The 20751-nt window shown below is 41.5% G+C and overlaps 1 protein-coding gene across 3 annotated transcripts in view; it reads right to left on the bottom strand.

Moving 5' to 3' along the window:
* kcnj6 (potassium inwardly rectifying channel subfamily J member 6) overlaps positions 1 to 18107 on the bottom strand; it is an 86059-nt gene extending 67952 nt beyond the window's left edge. For 2 of the 3 annotated variants that reach the window (XM_071338965.1, XM_071338962.1), the window contains exon 1: positions 17836 to 18107. The gene's annotated coding sequence lies outside the window, so the exon portion shown is untranslated. Of the gene's footprint in view, positions 1 to 16785; positions 17073 to 17835 lie in introns of those variants that run through there. The other variant, XM_071338963.1, reaches the window with a different exon arrangement.
* Between the last annotated feature and the right edge of the window lie 2644 nt (positions 18108 to 20751).

Genomic DNA, 20751 nt, shown 5'->3' with positions numbered 1-20751 from the left:
CTCTATTATGCATGGCAATACTTGGGAACAGATTTCCAAAATTAAAATCACTTGGAGCTGATTTCCTGGTGTTTTTACAGTCTTTTATGTCCAACAATGAAAAAATATATAAAATAAATCATAGTATATATATCATATTTTGCGCAGAAAACTTTGGGGACCAAATAAAACCATTCGTGGGCCGCCAGTTGGGGAACCCTGCTTTACAGTACATCTTCCTCGCTCATAAATCCTTACCGGTCCTTGATCTTGCAAACAGATGTAACTGCCCTCTTGACAACGCCTTAGCCTGCTACACCCGCGAAAAGCTAGCAATTTGATGGCACAGTGGAGGCATTTTAAGCGGAGGGTTGAATTTACCAATCCAACTTGATAACACACTACACTGAACAAAACAACATGTACAGTGTTGGTCCCATGTTTCATGAGCTGAAATAAAAGATGTTCCATATGCACCAAAAGCTTATTTCTGTAGGATTTTGTGCACAAATGTGTTTACATCTCTGTTAGTGAGCATTTCTCCTTTGCCAAGATAATCCATCCACTTGACAGGTGTGGCATATCAAGAAGCCGATTAAACAGCATGATCATTACACAGGTGCACCTTGTGCTAGGTACAATAAAAGCCCACTCTAAAATGTGCAGTTTTGTCACACAACACAATGCCACCATAGATGTCTCAAATTTTGAGGGAGCGTGCTAACTGCAGGAATGTCCACCAGAGCTGTTGCCAGTAATTTCTCTACCATAAGCCTCCTCCAACTTCGTTTTAGAGAATTTGGAAGTATGTCCAAACGGCCTCACCACCGCAGACCATGTGCATGGTGTTGTGTGGGCAAGCGGTTTGCTGATGTCAACATTGTGAACAGAGTTCCCCATGTGGCAGTGGGTTATGGTATGGGCAGGCATAAGCTATGGACAACGAACAAATTACATTTTATCGATGGCAATTTGAATGCACAGAGATATCGTGACGAGAACCTGAGGCTCATTGTCGTGCCATTCATCCGCCACCATCACCCCATGTTTCAGCATGTTAATGCACGGCCTCATGTCTGTACACAATTCCTGGAAGCTGAAAATGCCCCAGTTCTTCGATGGCCTGCATACTCACCAGACATGTCATCCATTAGCATTCTGGATCGAAGTGTACGACAGCGTATTCCAGTTCCCGCCAATATCCACAGGCAATTAAAGAGGAGTGGGACAACATTCCACAGGCCACAATCAACAGCATGATCAACTCTATGCAAAGCAGATGTGTCACGCTGCATGAGGCAAATGGTGGTCACACCAGACACTGACTGGTTTTCTGATCCATCCCCCAACCTTTTTTAAAGGTATCTGTGACCAACAGATGCATTCAGTTGAAGTCGGAAGTATACATACAACTTAGCCAAGTACATTTAAACTCAGTTTTTCACAATTCCTGACATTTAATCCTAGTACAAATTCCCTGTCTTAGGTCAGTTAGGATCACCACTTTATTTTAACAATGTGAAATGTCAGAATAAAAGTAGAGAGGATGATTAATTTCAGTTTTTATTTCTTTCATCACATTCCCAGTGGGTCAGAAGTTTACATACACTCCATTAGTATTTGGTAGCATTGCCTTTAAATTGTTTAACTTGGGTCAAACGTTTCGGGTTGCCTTCCACAAGCTTCCAGCATTAAGTTGGGTGAATTTTGGCCCATTCCTCCTGACAGAGCTGGTGTAACTGAGTCAGGTTTGTAGGCCTCCTTGCTCGCACATGCTTTTTCAGTTCTGCCCACAAATCTTCTATAGGATTGAGGTCAGGTATTTGTGATGGTCACGCCAATACCTTGACATTGTTGTCCTTAAGCCATTTTGCCACAACTTTGGAAGTATGTTTGGGGTCATTGTTCATTTGGAAGACCCATTTGCGACCAAGCTTTAACTTCCTGACTGATGTCTTGAGATGTTGCTTCAATATATCCACATAATTTTCCTACCTCATGATGCCATCTATTTTGTGAAGTGCACCAGTCCCTCCTGCAGCAAAGCACCCCCACAACATGATGCTGTCACCCCCGTGCTTCACTGTTGGGATGGTGTTCTTCGGCTTGCAAGCCTCCCCCTTTTTCCTCCAAACATAACGATGGTCATTATGGCAAAACTGTTCTAGTTTTGTTTCATCAGACCAGAGGACATTTCTCCAAAAAAGTACGATCTTTGTACGATCTTCCTTGCTCAGCAAGGAAGAAGCCACTGCTCCAAAACCGCCATAAAAAAGCCAGACTATGGTTTGCAACTGCACATGGGGAATGTGCAGTTGCAAACTATAGTCTGGCTTTTTTATGGCGGTTTTGGAGCAGTGGCTTCTTCCTTGCTGAGCGGCCTTTCAGGTTATGTCGATATAGGACTCGTTTTACTGTGGATATAGATACTTTTGTACCTGTTTCCTCCAGCCTCTTCACAAGGTCCTTTGCTGTTGTTCTGGGATTGATTTGCACTTTTCGCACCAAAGTACGTTGATCTCTAGGAGACAGAACACATCTCCTCCCTGAGCGGTATGACGGCAGCGTGGTCCCATGGTGTTAATACTTGTGTTTGGAAATTGGACGTTTGGAAATTGCTTCCAAGGATGAACCAGACTTGTGGAGGTCTACAATTTGTTTTCTGAGGTCCTGACTGATTTCTTTTGATTTCCCCATGATGTCAAGCAAAGAGGCACTGAGTTTGAAGGTAGGACTTGAAATACATTAACACGTACACCTCCAATTGACTCAAATTATGTCAATTAGCCTATCAGAAGCTTCTAAAGCCATGACATAATTTTCTGGAATTTTCCAAGCTGTTTAAAGGCACAGTCAACTTAGTGTATGTAAACTCCTGACCCATTGGAATTGTGATACAGTGAATGATAAGTGAAATAATCTGTCTGTAAACAATTGTTGGAAAAATTACTTGTGTCATGCACAAAGTAGATGTCCTAACCGACTTGCCAAAACTATAGTTTGTTAACAAGAAATTTGTGGAGTGGTTGAAAAACAAGTTTTAATGACTCCAACCTAAGTGGATGTAAACTTCCGACTTCAACTGTATCTGTATTCCCAGTCATGTAAAATCCACAAATTAGGGCCTAATGAATTAATTTCAATTGACTGATTTCCTTAGTTGAACTATAACTCAGTCAAATCTTTGAAATGTTGCATGTTGCATTTATATTTTTGTTCAATATATAACATATCCATTAAACACCACTCATCAGATTTCCAAAACTTCCAAGCACTCTCCAGATTTGGGAAATTATTATGAAATCACTTATTTATCAAGACACAGGTCGAGACCCAGATGCAGATACAGGAGGCAGATGGTTGGAGTCTTACAATGTTTAATAATCCAAAGGGGTAGGCAAGAGAATGGTCGTGGCAAAAAGGTCAAAACCAGATCAGAGTCCAGGAGGTACAGAGTGACAGACAGGCTCGTGGTCAAGGCAAGCAGAATGGTCAGGCAGGCAGGTACAGAGTCCAGAAACAGGCAAGGGTCAAAACCAGGAGGACTAGAAAAAGGAGAATAGCAAAAGGAGTATGGGAAAAACACGCTTGTCGATTTGACTAAACATACAAGACGAACTGGCACAGAGAGACAGGAAACACAGGGATAAATACACTGGGGAAAATAAGCCACACCTGGAGGGGGTGGGGACAATCACAGGAACACGTGAAACAGATCAGGGCGTGACACTTATTAGTGGTTTGGCTATACAGTACGTAGGTCACCTTCATCAGAATGTGAGTGTCGCACTATTTGTAGCTGTAGTGCACGAAGAGAGATAAAGAGAGACTGATATCCATATGAAAAGAGAGTGACTCATGTCCAGCCAATGGATAGTGTTCGAGAGGACATTATGGGCAGGAATGTTTAAGAAGAGAGCCTTGAGGGGCGGATCATAACCCATCAATACAATGACTATGTCATTAATTCATCAAACCTGACCGATCTTGTTATGTGGCTGACAAGGGTCAGGATTTGATCTGAGGGGGCAGTATGATATCACATAGGAGAGGAAATGAGCCTGCCCGCCATAACGTATCAGAGACAGCCAGAGAGGTGGCAGGCTGAGGCTGCAGTCTAATATAAGGGGCCATCTGGTAGACAGTGCATGTACTTCTCACTTCCTCCCAGATGAGACACAATGTCTATTTATCTGAATCACCTAGGCATGATCCCCCTTTCCTTCGCAACAACTCTTAAACCGTGGGTTTTCATAATGAAATGTCCTCGTTTGCTGGGGTTGACACACTGTTAGAAGCTGGCTAATAGTGTGAGAGGTGTCCTTTTAGTAACTGCACATATTTTTTGATAACCTGCTGGCTCTGAGGCCATAGCTTGCATGATTCACACCCAAGGAAGCAAAAAAAAAAGACACAATGAATTATGCCCTTAATTCATAACGGCAGTTATAGCTGTCCAATTAAGAGCCGCCGTCTCTGACCCGAGCCCTTCCTTTCCACTCGCTATCTTTTTACATTAAGTTCATTTCTACGGTCCCTCACTAAATCAGTAGAGTGCCACAAAGCCATTAATCAGCTGTGGCCACCATGCGAGGAGCCCTAGAACCAATCATATCGCTGTAGTGAGGCAGCCTCTTCCTCTGGCCCAGTAAATCTAGGTCCTGATTGTGCTACTTGTGACGCATCGCCGAAGTCACAATAGATTTTCTCACAGCCCAGAAGTGACAGGAGATATCTATCTAACTCAGATACATTATTATGTACATGCTGCACAGCAGGCCTATATTAGTGCATGAACAGTAGGCCTATATTAGTACATGAACAGTAGGCCTATATTAGTGCATGAACAGTAGGCCTATATTAGTGCATGAACAGTAGGCCTATATTAGTGCATGAACAGTAGGCCTATATTAGTACATGAACAGTAGGCCTATATTAGTACATGAACAGTAGGCCTATATTAGTGCATGAACAGTAGACCTATATTAGTGCATGAACAATAGGCCTATATTAGTGCATGAACAGTAGGCCTATATTAGTACATGAACAGTAGGCCTATATTAGTGCATGAACAGTAGGCCTATATTAGTACATGAACAGTAGGCCTATATTAGTGCATGAACAGTAGGCCTATATTAGTACATGAACAGTAGGCCTATATTAGTACATGAACAGTAGGCCTATATTAGTACATGCTCACGCACACGTACAAGCACGCACGCACGCGCACACACACACACACACACACACACACACACACACACACACACACACACACACACACACACACACACACACACACACACACACACACACACACACACACACACACACATACACACACACACACACAAACACACATACACACAGGAAAGAAGACACAAAAGGTGGACTGCATATAGTACAATGTACTGTGTAGATACAATGTATATATATTTTTTTATTATAAGCTTAAATGTATCAAAGCAGTGCATTGTGCTCTTTCAGCAAAAACAAATCTCACTCCCAGCCTCAAAAAGCTTTGAATCAATCATCTGGTCATATCAAACTAATGACATTTTGACTGGAGCGGTTCAACTCTCGAGGGCCCTCAAGAACAAGCTGAATCTTGTTTGACATTTCCCCTAAGACCCTTATCAAAACACCCATATGAACTCGGTCACTGCTTGAGAGGCCAGCCACTCTTGAATTCAATTATTGCCACTTGACATAAAGACAAAACACAATTTAATGGCCCAGTGGCGGAGAGATGTTTTTCTTTGATCCCCAGTCTATAAAGCAGTGTGAGGAAATCACATCAAAGCCGATGAACAAGTGATGACTTTAGTCCATTAAGCCAAATGTCAGGCGACGTGTAAGCTTTGGCCCTTCAACCTAATGGTGGACAATGTGTTTAAACAACATGTTTAGAGAGAGACAGCACGGGAGAGAGCGAGAGAGAGAGAGGAAAAACAGAAAGCGAGATTTACAGATTAATGCATGAGAAAGAGCTGTCTCTGCCCCTATATATCAGGGGCAATCGTTCCCATGTGCCCGGTCTTCCCTTCTCTCATCCATCAAGGGAAAGATAATCACAGCTGGAAACAAGGTAATTCAAAGAGCTCTGCTTTCCTTCGCTATGAAAAGGCTCTTGACTCAGCAGAAAGGAATTGGAAATGTCAAGTGAAAAGCCAGTCAGTCTTGTAATACAGGCAACAGATGCTCAACAAATAGCAATCCCAGAGAGACTCCTTCTATTCGCTCCCTCTCTTCCAGTCCCTTATGCTTGCCTATGGAGAGAAAACAACCAAAGTACAAAAACGTGATCATCTACAATGGATCACATGCTGTGGCATATGTCTTCACAAACATTACATCCAGTGTATCCTTAGTAGCTCTCAAGAGTTAGGCTAATATCATGAAATGTGACGGCCTACATTGCGATACTCAGCCAAACAAGGAACAAATAGACACTTTTGTAAAAATCCAAGACCGACATCACTAACTAACAAGGAAGGGCCTCCTATGCCTTTAACGTGATGCTCCAGAACTTTTGTATAATTTCAGCCAGTAGTTTTGAAAGTGGTGTTCACGAGCCAAAACCCCTTTTTTAGTGTACTACAGTACGTCATCCAATTCTTACAATATGTAAAGTCCTGTAAAAAAAATACAAATACAAATCATACACTATTTTATGAATTTATTGTGCTTAATATCCCGGACTGTATCTTTAATCTTACATTCTATTTTGGCTATTTCTGGAACATGGTTGCCCGATCTAAAACTTTTCTCCTCCCTCTCTCAAGCACACAGTGGATGAGACCGCCTGGCTGTGAGCGGTGGCGTCACTAAATATTAAGTGGGCTCTCTATGAGTGCCTGCTGGAGACCAGTAATTAAATGCAGTCCCAGTGAGGGCACTCAATGGCAGGCACAGTGGGCCTGAGCAAAGACTGTCAGGGCCAAGCCTCGCACCCGGCTCCAGTCCTCCTCATGCCTGGCTATGAACTGCTCACTGGCACCAGCACCTTGGACTACCAGCACCACACTCACAGAACATGAAGACGCACTAACATAGGGAGGAGAACAACGCGCTGAGCATGCCATGGAAACATGGAAAGATGGAAACCCCAAGAGTGATGGTTGTTTGTGTGAGCTTTTGAGATTTCTCATTTGAGGAGCCTAAGGCTATGCTATGGCTATTTGTAGGCTTTAGGCTATATCTGGATATGGCACAGTTTGGGTGAGCTGCTTATCCTGGAAAGTTCACATTTATGCAAGAGGCTTAGACAGTCAGGCCTCACAACAACCTTTGGCAAACATAAATATTAATGAGAGAAGAATACGGTGTCAGAGAGTAGCGCGATCATCTGCAAAGGTCTCTGTCGCCTCATGTGACTGTTGCATGTTCAAAGCTGTGTTTGCTTTGGGAGCACCCTGAGATTTTTGTGCGCCTCACTAACTCTACACGCATGTCATCATCGATCACATTTTGTGACATCAGCACTTTTAATATTAGCAGTTTTGTCCATAGAATTCATTTTATTTGTACATTTTCTTCTGAGGGGGAAAAAATCCTGCGCTTTCACTAGGGAATATTATGAGCTCGAGCTGCAATGGTGTCCATGGAAACGCACAGCTCAATCCATCAAGTGCTAACAATGGCATAATACACTGATGCCAAATTCAAATTGGCGGCTGGCTTTAGGACCATGCAGAGCATGGCCCGGAGAGCAACTGCTAGCCTGCAGCCTTTTCTCTCACTTTTTAAAGGTAGAGACAATGCCAGTTTGCTTTGCTGGTTAGCCATTTAGGCAGTGCACTGATTGCTTTGATTTTGATGTTGGCATTTGAACTCGGCCTTGTAAGCTTTGATGTATTCTAATAACCAGGGGTTAATTGAATTGGGAAGTGGGGGAGCCCTCCTTTTTGGTGACCTTTCGAAACCAAAAGCTATTTTATTGCTATTAAAGTATAGGTTGATATTTTAATTCATTTGTCCAGTAAGCTAATGCAATTTGGTTTTATGTATTGATATGAAAATATGCACAACTGAACAAATAACTATGTAGACTATTTCCCCAAAATACGTGTCTTGTTTTTGGCTTCAAAGACACTAATATTAGTAGGCTATAACAAATGCTGCAAATGGGACATAATAGCATCGGAGGGAATGGCGGCCGTTTTACGGGCTATTTTGTGTCTTTTTTTGCACTGATCTTATCTTTTTTTGTTCATAATTTCCCCCCCATCGTTTTCTATGACAGAAAAGAGATTTTGGACATCAGTACAGCTGTCACTCACCTCCATTTGGAGAAAGACAATAATTATCGCAGACCAGGCAAAAATCCCGACACTCGAAGAAGTACGAGATGGCGCTATAGAGGCCGGCATGCGGGATACCTGACGAGACTACGTCGGAGACTGGGAAAATTGTCTCTACCCTCCATTCTATTTGCGAACGTGCAATCAATGGAGAATAAACTGTATGAGCTCCGTTCAAGACTATCCTATCAATGTGATCTGAAGAACTGTAATATCCTATGTTTCTAAGGCTTAACAAAGACATGGTAAATATAAATCTAGCTGTTTTTTCTATACATCAGCAGGACAGAAGCTCAGAGGAGGAGGTGTGTGTCTCTTTGTTAACAACAGCTGGTGCCCAATCTCCAATATTAAGGAAGTCTCAAAGTTTTGCTTGCTTGAGTTAGAATAACTCATGATAAGCTGTAGACTACAGTATATACCAAGAGAGTTTGCATATATATTTTTCGTAGCTGTCTATTTACCACCACAAACTGACACTGGCACTAAGACCACACTCAACGAGGGCCATAAGAAAACAAGAAAATGTTCACCCAGAGGTGGCGCTCCTAGTGGTCGGTGACTTTAATGCAGGAAAACTGAAATCCGTTTTACCTCATTTCTACCAGCATGTCACCGGTGCAACTAAAAACAATAGATCACCTTTACTCCACACACAGAAACCCATACAAAGCTCTACCTCACACTCCATTTGGCAAATCTGACCATAACTCTATCCTCCTGATTCCTGCTTACAACCAAAAACTCAAACAGGAGGTACCAGTACAATACAGAAGTGGTCCAATGGAGCGGATGCTAAGCTACAGGACTGTTTCGCTAGCACAGACTGGAATATTCCGGGATTCATACGATGGCATTGAGGAGTTTACCACACCAGTCACTGGCTTCAATAAAAAGTGCATTTATGACATTGTCCGCACAGTGACCGTACGTACATATCCCAACCAGAAGCCATGGATCACAGGCAACATCCGCACTGAGCTAAAAGCTAGAGCTGCCGCTTTCAATGAGCGGGACACTGGACCCTTATAGGAAATCCCAATATGAGAGACCTGGCAGTGTGGTGCCAGAAAAGCAACCTCTCCCTCATTGTCAACAAGGCAAAGGAGCTGATTGTGGACTACAGGAACCGGATTGCCGAGCACGCCCCCATCCATATCGACGGGGCTTTTGTGGAACAGGTCGAGAGCTTCAAGTTCCTCTGTGTCCCCATCACTATCTTGGTCCAAACACATCAACACAGTCGTGAAGAGGGCACGACAATGACTCTTCCTCCTCAGAAGGCTGAAATGATTCGGCATGGGCCCTCAGATCCTCAAAAAGTTATACAACTGCACTATTGAGAGCATCTTGATTGGCTGCATCATCGCTTGGTATGGCAACTGTTTAGCATCCGACCGCAAGGTGCTACAGAGGGTAGTGCATACGGCCCAGTACATCAATGGGGCCGAGCTCCCTGCCATCCAGGACCTCTATACCAGGAGTCAGAGGAAGGCCCTAAAAATTAATTCCAAGTCATAGACTGTTCTCTCTGCTACCGCACGGCAAGTGGTACCGATGCACCAAGTCTGGAACCAACAGGACCCGGAACAGCTTCTACCCCTAAGCTATAAGACTGCTAAATAGATGGTTAAATAGTTAACCAATAGATACCTGGAATATATGCATTGACCCTTTTTTCATTATCCTCTTTTGACTCATTACATACGCAGCTGTTACTGTTTATTATCTATCATGTTGCCTAGTCACGTTATCCCTACCTATACATTGCATTCGGAAAGTATTCGGACGCTCTGACTTTTTCAACATTTTGCTACATTACAGCCTTATTCTAAAATGGATACAATAATTTTTTCTCATCAATTTACACACCCCATAATGACAAAGCAAAAACCGAAATGTTAGCAAATGTATTAAAAATAAAAAACAGAAATAGCTTATGTACATAAGTACTCAGAACCTTTACTTATGAGACTCGAAATTTAGCTCACGTGCATCTTGTTTCCATTGATCATCCTTAAGATGTTTCTACAACTTCATTGGAGTCCACCTGTGGTAAATTGAAATGATTGGACATGATTTGAAAATGAACACACCTGTCTATATAAGGTCTCACAGTTGACAGAGCATGTCAGAGCAAAAACCATGCCATGAGGTTGAAGGAATTGTCCATAGAGCTCAGAGACAGGATTGTGTTGAGACACAGATCTGGGGAAGGGTACCAAAAAATATCTGCAGCATTGAAGGTCCCCAAGAACACAGTGGCCTCCATCATTCTTAAATGGAAGAAGTTCGGAACCACCAAGATTCTTCCTAGAGCTGGCCGCCCGGCCAAACTGAGCAATCGGGGGAGAAGGGCCTTAGTCAGGGAGGTGACCAAGAACCCGATGGTCACTCTGACAGAGCTCCAGAGTTCCTCTGTGGAAATGGGAAATCCTTCCAGAAGGACAACCATCTCTATAGCACTCCACCAATCAGGCCTTTATGGTAGAGTGGCCAGATGGAAGCCACTCCTCAGTAAAAGGCACAAGACAGCCGGCTTGGAGTTTGCCAAAAGGCACCTAAAGGACTCTCAGACCATGAGAAACAAGATTATCTGGTCGAACCAAGATTGAACAATTTTTTTTGCAAACATTTATGAAAACCTGTTTTTGCTTTGTCATTATGTGGTATTGTGTGTAGGTTGATGAGGGGGGAAACTATTTAATAAATTTTAGAATAAGGCTGTAACATAACAAAATGTGGAAAAAGTCAAGGGGTCTGAATACTTTCCGAATGCACCGTGTGTACAGTACCAATCAAAAGTTTGGACATATCTACTCATTCATGGGTTTTTCTTTATTTTGACTATTTTCTACATTGAAGAATAATAGTGAATACATCAAAACTATAAAATAACACATATGGAATCATGTAGTAACCAAAAATGACCTGGCCTCCACAATCACCCGACCTCAACGCAATTGAGATGGTTTGTGATAAGTTGGACCACAGAGTGAAGGAAAAGCAGCCAACAAGTGCTCAGCATATGTGGGAACTCCTTTAAGACTGTTGGAAAAGCATTCCAGGTGAAGCTGGTTGAGAGAATGCCAAGAGTGTGCAAAGCTGTCATCAAGGTAAAGCGTGGCTACTTTGAAGAATCTCAAATATTAAATATATTTTGATTTGTTTAACACTTTTGTGGTTACAACATGATTCCATATGTCTTATGTCATAGTTTTGATGTCTTCACTATTATTCTACAATGTAGAAAATAGTCCAAATAAAGAAAACCCATGAATGAGTTGGTGTGTCCAAACTTTTTACTCGTAATGTACATATCTACCTTAATTACCTCGTACCTCTGCACATCGACTCGGTACTGGTACTCTGTGTATATAGCCAAGTTATCGTTACTCATTGTGTATTTATTCCTGGTCTTATAATTTTTATATATATTCCTTGTGTTATTATTTTATAATCTTTTCTACTATTTCTCTTTTTTTCATTGTTGTTTGTAAAGCATGTGAAAAATACACATTTGATTTGATTTTATGTGCATTGTCATGCAGTGATAGAATGATAATTGAGATCATGGAAATCATTAATGATTACTTAGTTTGGCTAACTTTTCTAAACTTCTTGCTGTAGGTCTACTTTATCATCATCTTCTGCATGCATCCCTAATCCCTTCCTGTAGCCTACCTGTCTCTGGCATAATGCATTTCCATCTCTCACTCTATCAGTCTTGCTTGTCCATCTTCCTGACTTAAAATGCGATATTCTAACAGATCAATCTTGCTGGCAAAATGTAATTAAATATTGCTACGTTATTTAGCTATAATGTAGATATTTTATATAATGAGCACCCAGATACTGCAACTGCTGCATAGGCAAAACAATCATGTAAAACAGTGACAAGCTGGCCCGGGATAAATTTGCACCTCATTGGCTACTATGTTCCAATATCAATGTTCTCGGAGCTAACAAGGTGACATGTAAAGAGCCTTAGCTCCCTTTAAAAAGGCATGTGTAGATTTTCCATTTTATTTTGTGATTTTCTTCATTCTTTGGTCAAGTTTGTTTGTCTTCATGTGTCCTTGTTGATTGTATGCCAAAGTAAGTCCTTTGCTATAGGCCAATGCCTTTTATTTCAATGCATGTGTACTGGGGCGTAGGAGCAACTCTGACATTGAGGGGGACACATTTTGCTAGGGAAGTATGGGGGCATTCCCCTGCATTTTTATTTATAGCAAGATTTAAATGATCATTCAGAATTATTTACACTATGACAGAGCATCAGTCTATGAACTCTATGACCTTGGAGAGACACTTCTCACTATCTTACCTGTTTGTTTGTGGCCTCTCTCTCTCCCTCTCTGCCTGTCTGTCTGTCCGTGGGTATCATCATGGCTGCCTCTCTCCTGCATGAAGTTAACACATGCAATATACCCACTACACCAGGGATGGGCAACTTTGATGGGGATGGAAGCCACTAAAAAAATCTGAATTCCCCATGAGGGGCCGCAGTGGCTCTTGGGTCTGCTTACCCACATCCATACCCACAAATTCAGTCAGAGCCAGCTCTTGCCTTTTGGGGGCCCTAAGTAAAATTTTGTGGTGGAGCCCCTCCCACCTTGCGAGCAAGACAGTGACAGTATATCCACAGAGGAAGTGATCAGAGCAGTTGCAATTTGGACAAAGGCTCAGTTCAAGAACAAGCAAATGGATAACCCGTGCCTGGCTTGTCATGCAACATTTTAAGGTGGTCTTAGAATAGGTAGGGCGCTTGGGTCTAGAAAAGATTGGAGGGATTAAACTAGCAAACGAGTGGGAATGTACAGTAACATCCTCTGCCACCAACGTAAAAAAATAAAAATAAAGAGCCCTCAGAAAAAGGTTTTTGAACATGCCCAAGCCAAAGCGCATTTAGTGGCAGCAAGCATTGTAGACAAGGCTAAAGAGGACACCCAGGTTATAGTTCACCCTCAAAATATGTCCTTTTGTAGCCTACATTGATTTATTTTATTTGAAGTTATATTCCGATATTGTGATATTTGTTCTACTGCCTAATTGAAGTCTTAGAACTTCATTAACATACTGGTTTATGTCCGGAATTTTGGATGACTGACATGCCCAAAGTAAACTGCCTGTTACTCAGGCCCAGAAGCTAGGATATGCATATACTTGGTAGCATTGGATAGAAAACACTCCAAAGTTTCTAAAACTGTTAAAATAATGTCTGTGAGTATAACAGAACTGATATGGCAGGCAAAAATCCGAGGAAAATCCATCCGGAATTTTTTGGGGGGCGGTCACAGGCCGTTTCAGTGCTTACCTATGGGAAATACAAATAGATAGGACCCAGATTGCAGTTCCTAACGCTTTCACTAGATGTCAACTGTCTTTACAAAGGGTTTCAGACTTGTTTTTCGAAAAATGAACAAGTAGTTGGAAGAACTACAAGGTGTCTCTCATTAGAAAAGTTGTCTTGTTGGTGCGTGAATGAGGTGCGCGCTCTTCGTTACTTATCTTCCTTATTGAACATACTATTCTCCGTCTTAAATATTATCATTAATTTAGATATTAGAGTACCTGGGGATTAATTAGAAACATCGTTTGACATGTTTGGAGGAACTTTACTGGTAACTTTTTGGATTCGTTTGTATGCATGTTGAAAGAGTGGATTAATGAGATCATTGGCGCCAACTAAACTGACTTTTTAGGATATAAAGAAGGACTTTATCGAACAAAACGACAATTCCTTGTGTAGCTGGGACCCTTGGGATTGCAAACAGAGGAAGATCCTCAAAGGTAAGTGATTTATTTAATCGCTATTTGTGATTTTGTGACGCCTGTGCTGGTTGAAAAATTATTTTGGTGTGGGGCGCTGTCCTCAGATAATCGCATGGTATGCTTTCGCCATAAAGCCTTTTTGAAATCTGACAGCGCGGTTGGATTAACAAGAAGTTAAGCTTTTAAATGATGTATGACCCTTGTATTTTCATGAATGTTTAATATTACGATTTTTGTATTTTGAATTTCGCGCTCTGCAATTTCACCGGATGTTATCGTAGGTGACCCGCTAGCGGTTCCTGCGCCAAAAAAGGTTAAAAATCATATGAAATTCGGGTCTGTGCATACAGTGGGTCTTCTGCCGTGACATCTAAAAATGATGCTGTACATTGATATCTTGAAAATTAGGCAAAAGAATTCTGACTTGTCTAAGCCCAACCGCTATACTTGAGTATGTGGGCATACTATAGGCTATGGGTATGGTGGGTGTTCTGCAGTGACGTCTAAAATGCTTCTAATTAATCAGCACCTTGGAGAGCGTTGTCCATTTCACCACCATAGATAGAAGGCTACTTGGCAGTTCACTCGGTCTGCTGTGCTGCTACATTGAGTTTGTCACTTTTTTTCACAGAGTGAGCTCGAAAGGGGTGGGGGGGAGTTATCCGGGGGGCTTTGAGGTACCGGAAGCTCCCGATTTACAAATTAATCACTTGGGGGAGCCTCCAGTCCCCCCCGGCTCCTACACCACTACATGTGTATGATTTATCTGGCATAGTTTGCATTCATGGTCAGCTGTTTAATGCACTAGTTACTTTCACATTGAAGTCGGCCTTGTTGTGACTAGATAGCATGTGTTATCTATTTCATGTTGCACTGTATGCGTTGTTCCACAAGTAAATGAGTCAATTTATGCTTGAGTAGTGGTTGACATTGTACACGACGTTCCACATACAGTACCTTTAAACCTAATATTGCGGTGATAATTAATGGCTGGGGTGATTTTTTATTTGTTTTGCTGATCTCTAAATAGCTAATTTTCTTGGTGTAGAAATGCAGTAAATGAGCTTCAACTTAAAAAAATATCATTGGTTTTCAGTTAAATCAACATACATGGTACTCCATTCCACAAAATCATATCATCCATTTAAAATGCATGCTATCTGTCCTGCTAGCCTACATGTGAAGGCATAGGATATAGGCTTGGGAGAAGCAACCGTAACTTTCATTTAGGCTAGGCTACATGTTTCCTTAGAAAACAGTGCCTGACAAAGCAATATGACAGCCTGATAAGTCGACCCATGATATTCTAATAACAGCCTATCCAAGACAAACAACATTCAGGCTACATTACCAGGCCTGCTTGTAGCCTATGCTTATGCATAGCACTTTAAACTGGGGATAGTCAAGACATTTTATGATTTAAAACATGTATTGCTGACGTAGGGAAGGAAGTGTAAAGATGAGCGTAAGAGCATGTGCTTTTTTGCTGTCCAAGGTCCTGAAACTGTTCCCACGATTTCAGTGGGCTATTGGAGAAGTGCTGTAAATTCACGTGTGCGCTTTTGTCCATTTGCTAAATGTGTCAGGCAACTGCAATACTAAGTGAGAAGTAGAAAATGCATATCAACACCAATTCTATTATGAAGCTGCCAGGTGCAACATATGCGACGGTCTTAAGTGATTTATGCTATAGGCTACTCTAATGGTAGCCTACTAAAATATACGTTTCTGAAAGTTGATGGACCAAAACAGCTTTATTATTGTAAGTAAAATCGTAAAGTGACAATTTAGCCTACATGTTATAGGCCCTAGCAGCCTAGTTCAACTATCCTCCGCTGAACCAGTATCAGTGCGTTAGAGACCTGTCTAACGCCCGGAAAGTTCACATTCAAACTCCCATTCACCATATCTGCATGCATTATAAGGTCCAAATTTCTCTGAGTTTCTCTGAGAAACTATATTCATTTACCCCTACTACGGCCGGGATGTACTTCCAAAAAAGGTCTTAATAAAAATGTACAAGCAACCTAAAAAAACAAACATATTTGGCACTCATTACTGCCACAAACTGGTTGGAAGTCTACAACAGCTCAATAAGCGACATTGTAGGTGCCGAAGAGACATTTTTTCGGGTTACTTGTACATTTTTATTTATAGCATACCTTTTTTGGAAGTAGCCTACGGTAGTAAATATAATTGTTCAGCGAAACTCCATAGCCTATTTCGTGATCAACGAACGTAGTTCGACATTATAGGTCCTAACGCTTGCAGAGCTGGTGAATGGGAGTATGAATCTGAGCTTTATGGTCGTTAGAGAGGTCTCTAACACACAGGCACTGGTTCAATACTCCGCGCCTGCTTTCTGGGTTAAGCCACGTTACAAGTAGGACGACCTGCAGGCTACCTAGGTGGCCTAGGTAAGCCACTCAACTCAGTTTTAGCCCATCTCTGAAACATCAGCCCATTTACGTAGCCTATGTTGTCAATCACTATAGATGTTACGGGTATGCTAGCTAATCGCTTTAGATGTTTTCCAGGTGTAACGAATGCACCTGAGTAAGTTAGTTAGGAAATCACTGTGGGCTAGTGGAAATGTTTTGGAAAACTGCGCCGTCGCAGAAAGGCAACAGACTGGAGCTTAGCCTATAGCCTAAAAAACAGATTTTTCTCAGGATATGATAGCCTAGACTAAGCAACAGGCTTTGCTCACAATACTCGTTTCACTCACCCGGGTTCTTTCCTATGAAGATAACTTGTGTGTCAGAATTGTTCCCCTTTTCGTTCCCAAAACAGACCCTAGTGTTTTTTTTTTCTTCAGCACGGTGTGCGAGTGCTCTACCTTTCGCTTTGTCCTGCCATCGAAGCGATCCCCTTTCAGCGAGAAAGCTGCGCGCACAATCCATGGTTTTGAATATGAGATATCCACGTCTCCACGTCGCCATGGAGATGGAGGGAGCTCTTTATCCAGAATAGAATAGGTATCGCTTTTTTTACCGACAATGCTTCACCGAGCCGGCCCCTTCAGCATTTTCTTTGGCCCCAAAATGCTCTATTGTCTTGATCACAAATTTGATGAGAAATGATTCTACAGATGGTCGCTCTGCACTCCTGCATGCCACGCAATATAATAATATTATATTCTAGAACAGCAAGAAATGTAAGCGCTATGTTTGTAAGAACAAGACGCAGTTTAATGGAAACTGCAATTACTAACAGTGAAATGTTTTTTATGGTACACTAACATTATTAGAAAGGTTGACAATACAATTAACTCAGAGACTTCAATGAAGATAAAGTGCTTAATATGCAGTGGAAAATAGGCCTGTGGGCTAAATAGGCTACACAGATGTAGACTATGGGAGTACTTTTTTGACTGATTCTTCTGATAACATACACACAATTATTCAATTAGCTTACTGATAATAATGTCTGAGAAATTAGAATTAAAGGATAACAGTACATGTGGAAACCCTCTGTAGTTTCCACTGTTCCCTATTCACGTGCCTTTAGTTCATGTTATTAACAATCGAGTTGTCATGATTTCAAATTCAAAGCGTGCACCGACGGTTGCTTTTTCCGAAAAAAAGCATTAGGCTACGACTTAAATTCATAGATAACTCGATACTCTCGTGCACTTGGAAAAATTAGGAAAGATAAAACGGGAGCACGGTGCAATGTGTTATGTAATCCCCCACTCCCTTGTATTATCCGTAATTTCTCAGTCACCACAAAACCAGTCTAACGTGCAGAAGAAAAATTATAAATGTACATAGCCTACCTTGTTAATAGACGCCGCTCTTATTAATTCATTCTGTTTAACAATTACGCCTGGTTCCCGATGGTTGTCGTTTAACACAGGGGCGAGGAATATGAGTTGCTAATTTCACATTTCACCCTACATCTTGTTGAAACATCCATCTCCTGTCATTCTGTCATGTCCCCTTCTTTTGAGCTCGACCAAGTAGGAAGATAGAGAGAATGGGCAAAAGAGAGTGTGTGTTTGAGTGAGCGAGAGTGCAGGCTATTTGTGTGGAAAGAGAGAGAGAGAGAGAAAGAGAAAGAGAAAGAGAGAGAGAAAGAGAAAGAGAGAGAGAGAACTTCAAATAGCTGAGATCCAGGTTGTTTTGTATGTATGGACAGAGCTGTCAATGTAATAGTAAGGAAGAGTAGGCTATTGAGGAAATCACAGAGGGTCTGTGGAAACAACCCAACCGGGATGTATAACACAAGTCAAAGATCAGACAAGGGGACGTCATCAATAAGTCATTCAAATACAGAAGAAACAGATCATTTCACATTAGTGTATAGTAGGCTGAATATATGCCATACAACTGAAAACAGTGCCACATACTGGAAATGCAAACATTTCAATATTTTTATGTAGTCTCTATCTCTCTCTCTCACTGCATGTTGGACTGTAAGGTCAGACCAGACAAGTGTTTGCTGAAATCATTATTGCATCTTCACAGACAGGCTACTTTAGTGGTGCTAATATACTGTGTCATAAGAAGATAGCATGTCATTCATTCATTATGTTGTGCACAAATGATCTAAATGGCCTCTGCTTGGCAGAAACAAAATAATCAGCTAAAATAACAAGAGGATCTCTTTTTTACACACTATGTTTATTAGATGAAAGAGCATTTGTGGCCTGTCACTCATAGATTAGGACAATGGTTGTTCCCTAGTTTGGTTCTGAAGGACTGGGGACTGATGACACTAAAGAGCATGTAGGTTCCAAAAGACACAGGAGTCATGGTTAGCTGAGTTTAATACATGACAAAATACACATGGCTATTGCTGTGTATAAAACAAAAGCTCCAAAGAAAATGTCATCCCATGGGTCTTTCCAGAACTGCTACCTGTAACACAACTCTCTCCAAAGTAATTAGCTGTACTTATCACTGTATAGCATACCTGTCAGAGGCACATTTTACTCAATAAATCTTTTCTATCCAAGACAATGGCAGTAAGACCCAGGGGAACAAAACAAATTATATTTTTTGTTTGGCTTTCGGGCATTACCCAACAACAAAAATAAACAGGATTTATGTCGTCAATTTTATGAATTCAACAACCTGCCCCTTGACTTCCGAAGCATAAAAGATTTGACATGTTTGATAAGTGATGGGTCACATTGTCTTTCATGGCTGGCAGGCTACACGACTACCTCGTCTTAAACTTTACTGTGACACTGCAACATAATGGTTTGTTTTACGGCCATAGTAAAATAGTATCTATTGATGTAACCTTTATATGCTTAAGTAGAAGCTTTCTATTTCCCCAGACACAAAAATCCTTTCTCTGTCTATCATTTTCCTGCACTCCCGTTCTCCCACTCTTTCTTTCCAACTCCTCTCCTCCCTTTCTCTCTCTTTCCTCTTCATGCACTCCTTTTCTCTGTCTCTTTCTCTCCATCTCCTCTTCTCTCTCTCTTATCCCCCTTCCCTTTTCTCTCTCTACTGGGGTACCTGCACACAAATCATTCTAATTCATGAAGCTATACAGTTAGTCTCACTCAATCTCCCTCAGGAGCTGGCTGCGTATCACTCTTGGTAAGCAGGGAGACATCAGTCTGTGGTACTTACACTAGCTTGTGACGCACTTGTTTCAAACATGAAAGACGCCTGACTGATATAATGTAAGAAATAATCTCTCTCTCTCTCTTTCTCTCCCATCCCCCTTGGTGATGTGTCGGGGTGTGTGATCCACATCAGAGAGCGGCTCAGGGACCTACAAAGGAGACAAGAGGACACCTGCAGAGTGACCACACACACACACACGGCAAAGCAAACATTTACACACATCAGAGCAAAGGTTGTTATATTAGCCTCATGTTTCAGCCTACCAGAGGAACAATGTCACATACACAAGTCCTTATCCTATACATCACATGTAAATAAATCAATGTTGCACTTACTGAACCTGATCTACTATGTATTAAACTAGGGTCCTGATTTTTGGTGTGGAAATGGCGGCACTTTGCTTTTATCTGTATTTCCAGCATTAGTGTTGCTGCAGGTAGAAAAACCTAGGAAATGTTCTGTAATTGAGACAAGCTGTCTCCAATCAATCAATGTCTGGTTGTGCGTGTCTGTTTGGCGGGGGGATCGACTGAGCCAGGGGAGGCGTAGCTTTGCGAATCTTAATCACACAAAACCTATTATTTGGCAGGGAATAATATTAGTGATTCAACACCTCAAGCTGATCCTCTCCAATGGACTCAGAAGCTGTGATGCCATTCGAGAGGCCTGTACATGTGAGCGACTTGGTATAGAGAAGCATGGGGACACACTCTCCCGAATGAGGGGCATAGTGTAGGGACCTTAACACCTAGTGAGTTTATCAAGACTTTCGGATAAGTGCCTCCATTTACGCACCAAAAAGCAGTGCCCTAATTATAACAATATTATTTTCAACAAAAAAAAACAGAACATTATATTTTATACTAATACAATTGCTTTTAGAAAAATGTTTTGTTTAATACACATTTTTCTCAAAAAGATAGGGGTCAAAATTAATGGCACCCCTGTTTTCAATACATCACCTCAGGATAACAGAACTGTACCTTATTCTAAAATGTATTATGAGATTGGAGAACACATTGGGAGGGATCTTAGACCATTCCTCCATACAGATTCTTTCCATATCCTTGATATCCATCTGCGCTTATGGACTGCCCTCTTCAAATCAA

Source organism: Salvelinus alpinus, chromosome 13 (assembly GCF_045679555.1).
Source record: "Salvelinus alpinus chromosome 13, SLU_Salpinus.1, whole genome shotgun sequence".
In the NCBI taxonomy this organism is placed as follows: Eukaryota; Metazoa; Chordata; class Actinopteri; order Salmoniformes; family Salmonidae; genus Salvelinus; species Salvelinus alpinus.
Note: the sequence above shows the minus strand (reverse complement) of the source record. Positions and strands in the feature narration are given on the sequence as shown.